The sequence below is a fragment of the Taeniopygia guttata genome, chromosome 9 (genome assembly GCF_048771995.1).
Source record: "Taeniopygia guttata chromosome 9, bTaeGut7.mat, whole genome shotgun sequence".
In the NCBI taxonomy this organism is placed as follows: domain Eukaryota; kingdom Metazoa; phylum Chordata; class Aves; order Passeriformes; family Estrildidae; genus Taeniopygia; species Taeniopygia guttata.
In genome coordinates this window covers 12,918,925-12,930,086 of record NC_133034.1, presented here as the reverse complement: position 1 = coordinate 12,930,086, position 11,162 = coordinate 12,918,925, and the positions used below count along the sequence as shown (strand labels likewise).

At 37.6% G+C, this 11,162-nt stretch overlaps 1 long non-coding RNA gene across 1 annotated transcript; it reads left to right on the top strand.

Moving 5' to 3' along the window:
• The first annotated feature begins 716 nt into the window (after positions 1-716).
• Positions 717-8,720, top strand: LOC140684717 (uncharacterized). The gene is made up of 3 exons (XR_012057418.1): positions 717-1,558; positions 3,128-3,202; positions 8,314-8,720. It is a non-coding gene; the product is annotated as an uncharacterized lncRNA (long non-coding RNA).
• The last annotated feature ends 2,442 nt before the right edge of the window (positions 8,721-11,162 follow it).

The following is an 11,162-nucleotide window of genomic DNA, read 5'->3' as shown; positions in this document are numbered from 1 at the left end:
GATTATCTAGTCATTTCCACTCTGAAAGGTGTTCTCATTTGCCTACAATAATCCCTGCAACCAAAATCTTTCATATCAAGTCATGACTGACCAAAAGGGGACTCTGATTCAGCTTGCTGCAGCAATTTCTTGATATAATGACAAATGAAAAATTCCCACAAAAGATCTTGCTTCGTCCTTGTAACTGCATCATTTGGGACCAAATTTATATGAAATTGCTCTAGTACAACTGAAGAAATCGGCACAGTATTTTTCTGAATAAACTCAAGATTTTGCCAAAAAAATTTTTGAACTAGCACATACTACAGAATACATCACTGTCCACCTTTGTGTATGTGTGCACATTGCACACACACATATGTATCTTAGAACTGTTTTATGAATAGGGCAGCATTCACCTGGAGAGTTCCTTTTCTATGATTTGGTTTGGAAGTAGATCAGTGATGGTCCATGACAGTCATATCTATAAATGGAGGACAATTTTTGTTCTTCTCAGATACATGCATCTCCACAGAGATGCATGTAACTGTCAACAACATCAACAAATTTGCATTTCTCCCCCCTCTTAGTTTCTCTCCAGGAACATTTGGTTGACCACATTTTTACAACCAAAGTTTTCTTTGACAATATTAACGTTTTTTTTTTTTTTTTTTTAAATGTAAAGAATGGAAACAATATTATATGATTTTTCTAAGCCACAGAACGCAACAAGTCAGTGATAGCTACAGACTGTATTCAAATTTGGTGGTCTGCACTTCCAGGTCTGTGGACCAAACCATGTGACCTGGTAACATTAACATAGGGTATTTTCACTTTATGCTGTAGTGTAATTTAGGATTCATGTCTATCTTCTCAGCTGCAAAGATGTGTGGTTGCTGAGCAGATAAAAGCTACAGCTGATAGCACTTTATGAATGCAGCAGTAATCTGTCTTAGCCTAAATTTGGGAAAAATCTAAATAGTGCAGAGTGTTTAGATTTCATATGGGCAGACCATATAAAGTGTATTTCTGCTTTTAATGGAGGAGAGGGAGTGACATGTTGATAGCTGAATCAACACTTTCATTGCTCTCTTTCATGTGTAGCATGAGAATTTCTCACACTATGCTGACAAGATGTCCAGATGCAGGAGAAATGCAGCCTCAAAGATTTTCCTGGTTCTGTTTTTGTCAGAGCTAGGCCACAGCCTTTAGTGGGTGGAAGACCAGTGATCCTGTGCACTCTTCCAGCACCTGTTGGGCGTTAGGTTTCTTTCCTTTTGTTCCTTTTTACTTATGGAATTTTTTTCCCCATAAGTTGCTGGGAAATATTAACGACTGGGTATTTAAGAAAAACACAAGAAGTGGCCAAGCTCAGAGGAGGAGCGCGTCTGGGTGCACTTCTTGTGTCTGGGAGTTGCTCTTCAAGGCGCGGCGGTACCGCAGGAATTGGGCCGGGACAGCTGCTGGATCGCTCGCTCTCTGTCTCGGATTTGGAGGAGGACACTTGGAGCTGCTGCTTGGGGAGGGAATTCGCCGCTGTCACCGAAGCCCAGCCCGGAGCTGCTTCTTCTGCTGTGAGGTGAGCCTCTGCTATGTGCATTATGACACATGTATCACTTCAAATTAGGCTTAGATCTTCCTTTGCCTAGGATCCCTTCAAAGTATTAAAAGCAACGGCATGAAAATTTGGGATTTGAAGGATGAACATTTCTATTCTAAAACTGCTTAGACTAAAAGTGTGTTATTTTCTCATTTAGTTTTATTGTGTGCGCATAAAAAGATAATAGCACTACATATTTGTCCCCGCCTTAACCATGATTATCTCCAAGATTCTGATAGCTTTTAGGAGCCTCTTCAAGAAACTACTTATGAAAAGCTCTGTAGAAATGTCATACAACAAGCAGCCTCATCTGGCAAGAGACCAGAAGTAAAACATTGTCCAGCTTAAGGCTACTTGTAAAACCTTGACCGATTTCTCCAGGCCCCGGATTTCCCTTGAGGACAATGAACCAGGTGGGAGATACAAGGGGGTTGCACTTGCTTTCAGAAGAGGGGAACAACAATAGCAATGAAAATAGACACAGTTTAGGCAAAGTAAAAAAAAAATAGCAATGAAAAGAAGTAAGGACTGACTAAAATGAACAAAACTGACAGAGTATTACTTGCCTAACCAAAGATATTTGCATCAATATATAAGATATGTAAATGAATCTACGAGTTGTAGGGAAACATTTGCAGCTGTGGAAGATGTTAAAATGTGTGTTTTATTCAATGAGATGAGAGAACAATGTGCAGAGAATAAAAACAATTGAGTTTCAAGAATGCTTTGGCAGCATTCAAACACTGCCAGTTGTCATCATCATAAGAAGATAAAGAAAAAACTATGTTTTTCTTAAAATGTAGTTGGTTCTCTTTACAGTGAGATCTGTTGTTATACAAATGCATGTTTTTCTACTAGCATCTTTCAAATCAAAAGCGATGTTTCACAACATATGTAGATTTGTATTTTTATGGGTAATATAGTTTCCCTAATAACCTTTCCAAGTGAAAGATTCTGCCTGATTCAGAGAAAGAGACTATTTTTTGTAAATTTGATTAGACACCTAAACTCATCAGTCCGTCTCTGAGCCATGTACCTGATTATGCAAAGGTATATGCAATACATTATGTGAAAGCTGTTTAGCTGGGATTGTATCGTGGCTGTAACCAAAGTGGGTTTAGAGATAATGAGCTTGCATCCCCGAATACTTAGGATCACAGTCTACTCTCTAAACTGATGATGCAGCAGCTGCATAATGCAACAATGTAATTTATTCATGTAATATGTACAATATTGCTGTAATAAAAAGCCCATTGGCGGTTCCTCTAATTCTCTGTATGAGCACCCTGTTATTAGTAGCTGTGCAAGTCAGTATTTCAGCATTTTCAAATTCTGGCTATTTATAAGTTTCAAACCACAATATTTTAAAAAGAGAGAAAAACCCCAAACGACCCAAACAGCTTTATATGGTGTGAATTGTAAATCTGCTCACATTGAATTGAAACCTGCAGCTTTTTTGATCAATGCAATCAGTAAACACAGCAGAAAAAAAACCTCTAAGCATGTCAAAATGACCCTAGTTACTGAACTTTTTTTTTTTTTCCACAGATGCATGTCATGATGTATATGAAAAGAAGTTAAGATGGAACAAGGAGGAAAAACAAGTATTTGGTGGAGAAAACTGTAAGTCCCCTGATCTTGCCACCTTTTTTACTCAACAGCGAGTGTTGTTTATCATATGAGTGTTTATACTGAATGTAGATTTCTCTGAAGTAAATTTGAATGGGAATGTATTAAGTTTCAACAAGAGCCTACATGTAAAGATAGTGAAGAAGAGCATTGCAACAGACTGCTTGGAAATTAATCTGCCAGTTTAACCCAGTAACCGACATGCATACTAAAACACTGATGTGAATTGAAAATAAAATAACCACGCTTGACAGATATAATAGTTTAAGTGATTTCAAATTAACCACATCCCACTGACCGCAAGTGAAAAATGTGTTCATTCTCCCGCAATGAAACATGCTCTAGGGACTCATTATACAGAGTGGAGTAAGTAAAACCAGAGTGGAGTAATTGGTGCAGAGGAGGAAGGAAGAGTGACAGATATTTAATGATTCTCAAACTTATACATAAAGATATCACAAGCACTTAATATATTATTTTTCTCTTTCCAATCTAGAAATATTATAGAGTTAAATCTATATTGTGCAGTAATTGCAACACTTGATATAGCTGTTAGGAATAATGAATCATGACAAAGATGCATCAGGCAGTAGATGTAAAGAGTGAATAACAAACAACCTTGTGCCAACATATGTGCATGAATTATGGCTGCTCTGTTTCAGGAGAACAGGTTAGATAGAGCCAGGGCATATCTATTGTCCTAACTCTGTCTAAAATTGCTTTTTAAATGGCAAAAATTCCTTAAACATTTTGAGCGTTGTGAAATCCAAACTGACATGATTTGCTCCCTTCTTTTCACATACGCTGATGTCTTTATTTGTAGAAAGTCTGCAGAGTAGAAGACATACACGAACGCATTGATCCCTATCCCTCTGCTTCACAGGGAAGAGGAACAGTCACACGTCCTATATCATCTTCATGCTCTGTGGCAATTTTGGTTTAACTCTCTAATCTTCTGTATCTCTGAGTAACAGTTAACAGGGAACACAATGCTCACAAACTCCAGGTTATGAACAGCTGAGAAGTAGCTACACAGTCAGCTGGCAGTTAGTGTTCATCAGCATTTCTGCTGTGGCTCCTGGCACAGGGTGTAGCATACTCTGCTACAAAGCCAACAGAAGCAAACACATAAAAATCTCCATCCAGAAGTCCCTCATAACCTGAATTGTTTTATGATTTTAGGGATAGCAGAAAGTCATTTGCACTACATGTATTGAGAATGAGGAACCACAACACGGGTTTAAAAAAAATTTTGCCCTATCTTACTTTGTTACCTACAGGGTCATAGACAAACTATAAAACTTCACTAATGTGCCATTGCCACTCACTAACTCTACCACTTTTACTTATTTTGGCCACCTTGGCTTTGTGCTGTACAAGGCAATCTCTTCAGCCAAACGCTGTGTTTACAAAGATGGTGATTATATGGTATCTTATATCTGATCACAGAAAGAATACGAGTGAGGAACCATTAAGAAAGGTTTTAGCAATATGCACTGAAATTGTCCTGAGCCCTAGAAGAGGAACAAGAAAGCCTTTGTACTGTGGGTTTGTGGTGTGCCTGCCTGTGACAGCCATGTGTAGCCTGTTGAGGAACCCTGGCTTTAGAAAGGTAAATTTTTGTGATTGGATCTGGATGAGAATGTGGGGATCTGTCTGTGTAACTGCACTGTCAAGACTGTACAAAGGCACTCATAAGGGCTGGGCTTCTGGGTTTTCCTGCAACAATTAACTTCTGCTCATACCTCCAAAATTGTGGGCAGGTTGCCAGCTGAGATCCACTTTTGACAAGAGAACTCTCCTCTTCCTTTCCTGGCCCCTGAATTGAGTGACCCTTGAGGGTTTAAAGAACTATCTAAAAAAGACAACTGCCAAAAAGTGTTTAGCAAGTGCACCAGGGCACAGATCCCAGCTGATTAAGGCCTTGATTTTTCCATTGTCTGAATATCATACAATGCTTGTTTGTTGTTATTTCCTTAACCAAAGATAGCATCACCAAAATGGTATCCCCAGTCTCCATCAAGTTTAGCATTTATTCCAAGACTGATTCAGTGGGAATAGAGCCAGTCATTTTAGGCATTGTCTATTTTGGGATATAAGCGAGTGGAATGCATTTTATAATCGGGAGTTTATACCTTCTCTAACTTATAAGTTGACTAGATGGATTAAAATATCACTGTAAAAGGATCAAATCTCCCGCTGACACTTGTTTTCCCTCCCATGTTCCTAACAGCAAAGTTAAGACAGGAATGCTCTGTTTGGAAGAATCCTGTGTTGTGGTGTGCTCCTGCAACCTGGAGATCTTTCACAGGCGTGCTTGTGAGACCCGGGCATATCTGTGCTGCTGTGAACACAGTGTGCTACCGTGTGTGAGACTGATCCTTCATCGAGGACTTACAGCTCTCTTGGCTACCAAAATAAAAACCCAAACCAAAAAAAGAATAAAAGGAAAGTAAAATGTGCATGGGATATAGTTCCAGTCCCCAGAACAGATGAAACTTACAGTGAATAATAGTTTCTTTACCATTTCCAGGCTGTAGTGTTCTGCAAGTTTCTCACCTTAAATCTATTCTATGATTTATCAAGAGGAAAAACAAACACATTTTAGGCATATGCCCAATGGTGATGGACTTATATTGATATATGGGTATTAATTTTGTGCTAAAATCACAAAGGCAGGATGGTTTTCTTTATCTTTAGAAGTTGCAATTATTTTATTTTTTTATTGGAGAAAATTTCAGTCATAAACCAACAAAATAATTAAACAGAATGCAAATAATCTTCCTAAGTATAATTTAATGCACATTGAAAAATGTGGTGCAGGTTGGTAGAAAGATTACACTAAAGGTAAACACAGACGTGACTGCTGAGCAAGGAAGGGTTTTCATAACAATAACTTCAAAATAGTCAAACAGAAGCAAAATGTGAGGAAACTGAGTTCTAGTGATTGTCTCTGCTTAAAACGTCAGTACCAGGGGTCAGATTTTGGTCTCTTTGTCTCAAGCCTTGCTTAGCAATCTTTTGCAGAAGAAATCAGAAATGATGAAATGAAGCCACAATTAATGCATTGTGTAACCCTTACCAGTATCCCTGTCTGTGAAATGCAGCCCTCTCATGTATATTTTCAGCCCTTTCATAAAGTCTGTTCATTCAGCAATTATTATCCAGCCACATGCCTAGCTGGGGAAGGGAGTTCAGAACACAGATGCTGCACCTGCCAGAGGGGCTGCGGGCAAAATCCTTCATTATGCACCAAGGAGAATCCCATCTTCTCCACATTTGACCCATTCTGAGCAACACTATAGAAGACCCAATGTGTTTGGACATGAATTTGGACGTGAATGCAACACTGCAAACAAATCGGTTGCACCATCTGTGCATGTGTTTGCAGGTAGAACAAATTCAATTTTCAAATTTAACAAAGCCCCCACCACACCATAAACCACAATAAAAAAAAACCCTCCTTAGTTAGGATTAAGGCTCTGCTCCTGTTCCCTCTCATTATTTGCCCATTCCACCAGCGTTGCACACCTTTAGGCCAAACATGAGTTGTGGTAGGCTGTCATGCGGTTCGGATATTATAGATGAAATCCTTCCAGAAGCAGCATCTGGCTCGATTTGTAAGCTCTGCAGTCATTTGTAGTGATGGGGTTACATGTGCCCTAGGCTTTGTCAGATGGTTTGGCTGCTTTTCTCCAGTTTTTTTTTTTTTTTTTTTTAATTGTTATTAGTTGTTGATGGTGAGGAATTCATACTATGCAATATATGCTCAACTCACTGGCAATTTGCATGTTTAAGTAAAAAGACACCTCATTTATAATTAAAGCATTTTGAAACCTGACTACTAGCCTGTTTGAGATGTGTAAATATCAGGTATAAAATGATTTATTTTCCTCCAGTGGTTTACTTCTGAAAAAGCTGTTGCCTGGTTGCCTAAAATTTAATGGTAGGAATGACCTTCTTGGCTGGTCTGTACCTGTAATACAGGGAAATTTCTAGAGGACTGCAGAAATGATCAAGATATCCCCAAGTGTTTTTTTCTGTCACATTCATTTTGTCACTGCATTCAGTCCTGAAAGTAAATAAGGCAAATTCCCAAATAGGATTTAATGTGTTAGACCAAATGCCTAATTAGTGTAAGCGTGCTCCCTTTTTATTTTGGAATCTTAGTGTTATAAAGGGCCTTGCCTACCTTGTTGAAAGGCTTAATTTAGATAATTGTTATACCTCAGTGTGGTATCAGGTAGCATACTACAATGTGTTAGTTGTCCAAATAGCTTACAGCTGTTTTTCTAAATACAAAAATTAAAATGCAAGGTACACTATAAATTTTGTGAGCCTAATAAAAAATATGGTTCCTAGGAATTTGTTTAAAATATAATTATTTTAAAAATAATAATAAAATAATAATAAAATATTATTTTCAAGGTTTAGAGGCATTCAGAGGACAAGACTGTGGGACTAATGCAGCTGTGTGGAAAAGAGGACAGCAAAATTTAAATATTTACTAGTACCCAGAGATGTAATCCCATACTGCACAACTTTGCTTATATAGCATTCTTCAGATTCCTGATCTATCCTTTACTGCATCTTTTCCCCTTACTTGAGCTAATTTTGCTCTCTGAAAAGATGTCATTCACATATGAATTAAATAAATACTGAACAAACGAGGATGTTGATAATTACATACTTCTACTTTCTTCTGTCATCATGTCAGGTGATAAGAAGGCTATAATGAAAATTAGTTGATACACAGCGCAAAGTAAAGAGCATCAACATAAAGCGAAACTTTGATCAAGAAACCCTCTACGTTTGCATGATGTTTGTTCACAGATGCTTTTTATTTTTGAACACTAGTGAAAGAACAAATAAAAACAATTCAAACTTGATTGCTGAACCATGAAAAGGGTTAAAGTCACTCTCTTTACTCTGATCATTCAACCATATCCATTGAAAAATTGTGCTGAATTTTTGTAATGAGTATGTTACTTATGTACAGTTTTCAGGCAAAGACTCCAAGAAATATTGGAGACTGCTTTAAACAACTTACAAACTGGTTTTGGCATGGGTAATAAGTGCATTAAATTTTGCTTCTCATTCTGCAGTGTTTGGAACTCCACCTGCAAGTGCCCTCAGACACCACTTGAAGAAGGAAGAAAGGGTTAGACTAAAGCTTTTCATGGAGATTTTTATTTTCTCATTATCAATCGTCCAGCTGAGGCAATGCATGGTACAGAGTTGTGGGAAACATCGCTTGGGGCCTTAAATAGACTGAAATAAGTTTCCATATTTAGTTTGTTAAGTTATTACAAATACACTCAATTTTCAAAATCATTTGTTTGTAAGTAATTTATAATCAGAAATTAGAATTTAGAATCAGACTGAATCTTTTGCAAAACATTATCTATTGTAACCAGCATATTAAACTGCACTCTTAATTCATGTCATTCAGCTGCTGAAACTTATTTTTCCAGAGTTCTTATAGCATATGGATTTCAACCCTATGTTTAAGCTTTCACAATCAATCGAGGTCGAATTTATCTTTGAAGTTAAACAATTTTTTCAATGAAATGTTAAAATTTCCTAGATATTAAATGTGATTATTTATGAAATCTGAAGTTTTGATAATTTTCTCATCATCAGCACTGATCTAAAAGTGGAAGGTCTTTTTGAAGTCTCCATCTGTGAATACTTCGGCCTTACATTTTCTTTTGAAATATTTAATTTAATGCACACAATTTCATTGCAGCCTGCTGTCTTTTATTCTCTACCTGGCTGAAGAATTTTCAGGTTTGCTGACCTTAAAATCAAACTTGTGCTGTACCATGACAGTGATTTCTCTTATTTTGTCTGGCTTGGCATCTCACAACCTTTCTGTACTTTAGGAAAAGAGACACATATCAAGATTTAAAGTTTGCTTCTATCAGTTGTATGAATTTCTGCAGTGATGGCTTTGGAACACTTCTAGTTACTCTGTTTTGATTTCAGTACTTTGATAAATAATGTCATGACTCTTCATCTGACTTTGTGCCTCAAAAAAGATCTCAAATGATAAGTTCTCTTGAACAGATAAACCCAGCCCTTCCAATCTAGGAATACAAAACTTTTTTTTTTGCCTTTTAAGGTTTGATTTTTCTAAAATGAAAATGGTCTCAAGTTGTGGTCTGGAGCTGCCTAGATATTTACTGCCCATGTGTATCCATGTAGCTTGTTCACATAACAAAAATAGTTATTTTTGCCTTCACAAATAGAACTCATAAAAATATCTGTTTGTGAAGTCAGGCCTTTTTATAAGTGAACTAATGAGTTATTCTCATCAAGCAATAATTTACTGCAGCTAGGCGGATTGGAAGGGAGATAGCTCTGGAGCGGGTAAGAAATGACAGCAAAAGGTTTTGTTATGTAGTTTCAACTTTCCAGAAGACTGCCAAGATGGATGGACAGGAAAATGGGGGAGAAAGAAAGAGAGAACTGAAGGCAGAGAAAAGTTAATGAGAACCAATATTAAAGAAATAGTAGTACCCTGGTGTCAGTGAGGGAACACTTTGGAGCTCCACTGAAGACAGTCACCTGTAAAACTCCCAGCAGGGATACACCCAGGGAGATGGTTATTGGGCTGTTATCACTGAGCATAAAAGTCCCACAGGACAACTCTGCTCCTGCTCATATCCTTGTACCCCCTGGGCTCATTTCAGCTAACTGGTGGTATATGATTAACAACAGAGAAGCAGGATGGAAAGAGCCCAATATTTTAAATTTTGCCCTTTATTTTGCCATAAGTTAGTGGTTTAGAAATGGATGTCTTAGAATTTTCTGCAACTTGTTCCATGTGGGAAAGGATAATGGCTGAACAGAATTTTCTTTTTTATATGAAGAAAATGATCAGGAAAGTTGAGCATAATGATTTCATGCCGTGACTATAATGCAAACACATACTTAACCATCATTGTCTCCTCTTCATATAATAACTGAAAACATCTGTATTGTGCACTGAAACATTATATGCTGCATTACAATTAGAAATGTGCTGAAGTGTTGGATTGGGTGTTTATTTATGGGCCATGAAAAGTAAGATTTTCTGCGCTTCTCATGTACAGCTAAATAGCCATAGGTAGAGTACTGAAAATTTTGGAACCCAGCAGTCACTGTGGGAATGACTTCATTATTCACCGAAGGAGGTTTTTCCAGCAGAGCTGAGTTGCTGACAAACAATAATAAACATTACTGAAAGTTGGAAACAAGAACTCAGGCATGTTGATTCTGACTGTAAAAAAAGCTCACAGGACGTGGAGGGCAAGGCGCTCTCAGAATGACAAGGTACTACAGTAGAGGGATCCCATTAGAGCTGTGCACACACATTTTCCCTGTTGACACAGAAGTGTTCTGACAGGCTCAGCAAACAAGCAGCTTCTCCTAGCTGCCTAGCCTTTACCTGTTGCCACAAGTAGTCTAGAAACAGAAATGTATTTTTAATGGGCACACAAATGTTTCAACGATGCAATACACTCTGGTGGGGACATAGCAAATGTCTTCTTGGTGTAGCTTCTGAGAGCTTTTGTAGCATAAAAGGTATCACTGTGTCTTTTGCTGAAGCACTTGACAGTTTGTGACCATAGCACAAAACATTATTTGAGATTAATTATAAAATATTTGCTTTGTCTGCCTGATATTTTACTGGTATTTGAAATAATGTGATTGCTTTAAAGAGCTCACTCCACAATTAATTAATTTTGTAAATAGGTACTAAGTTTCTTCCAACCTGAGCAGATACAAAATGCTCAGTAAGGATTTTCTCTGGAGCTTTGTTTTTTCTCTCTCCTCTGACTGACTCAAAATTTAAAGCCAAGAATGTCCTGGCCTGTGTTTATGATGGTGGTGTTCACAAAAAAGGACACAAAGAGTTTATGGAGCCAGTTTCTCACTGAGCAGCAGAATGAGGAAAACCTATGCCAAC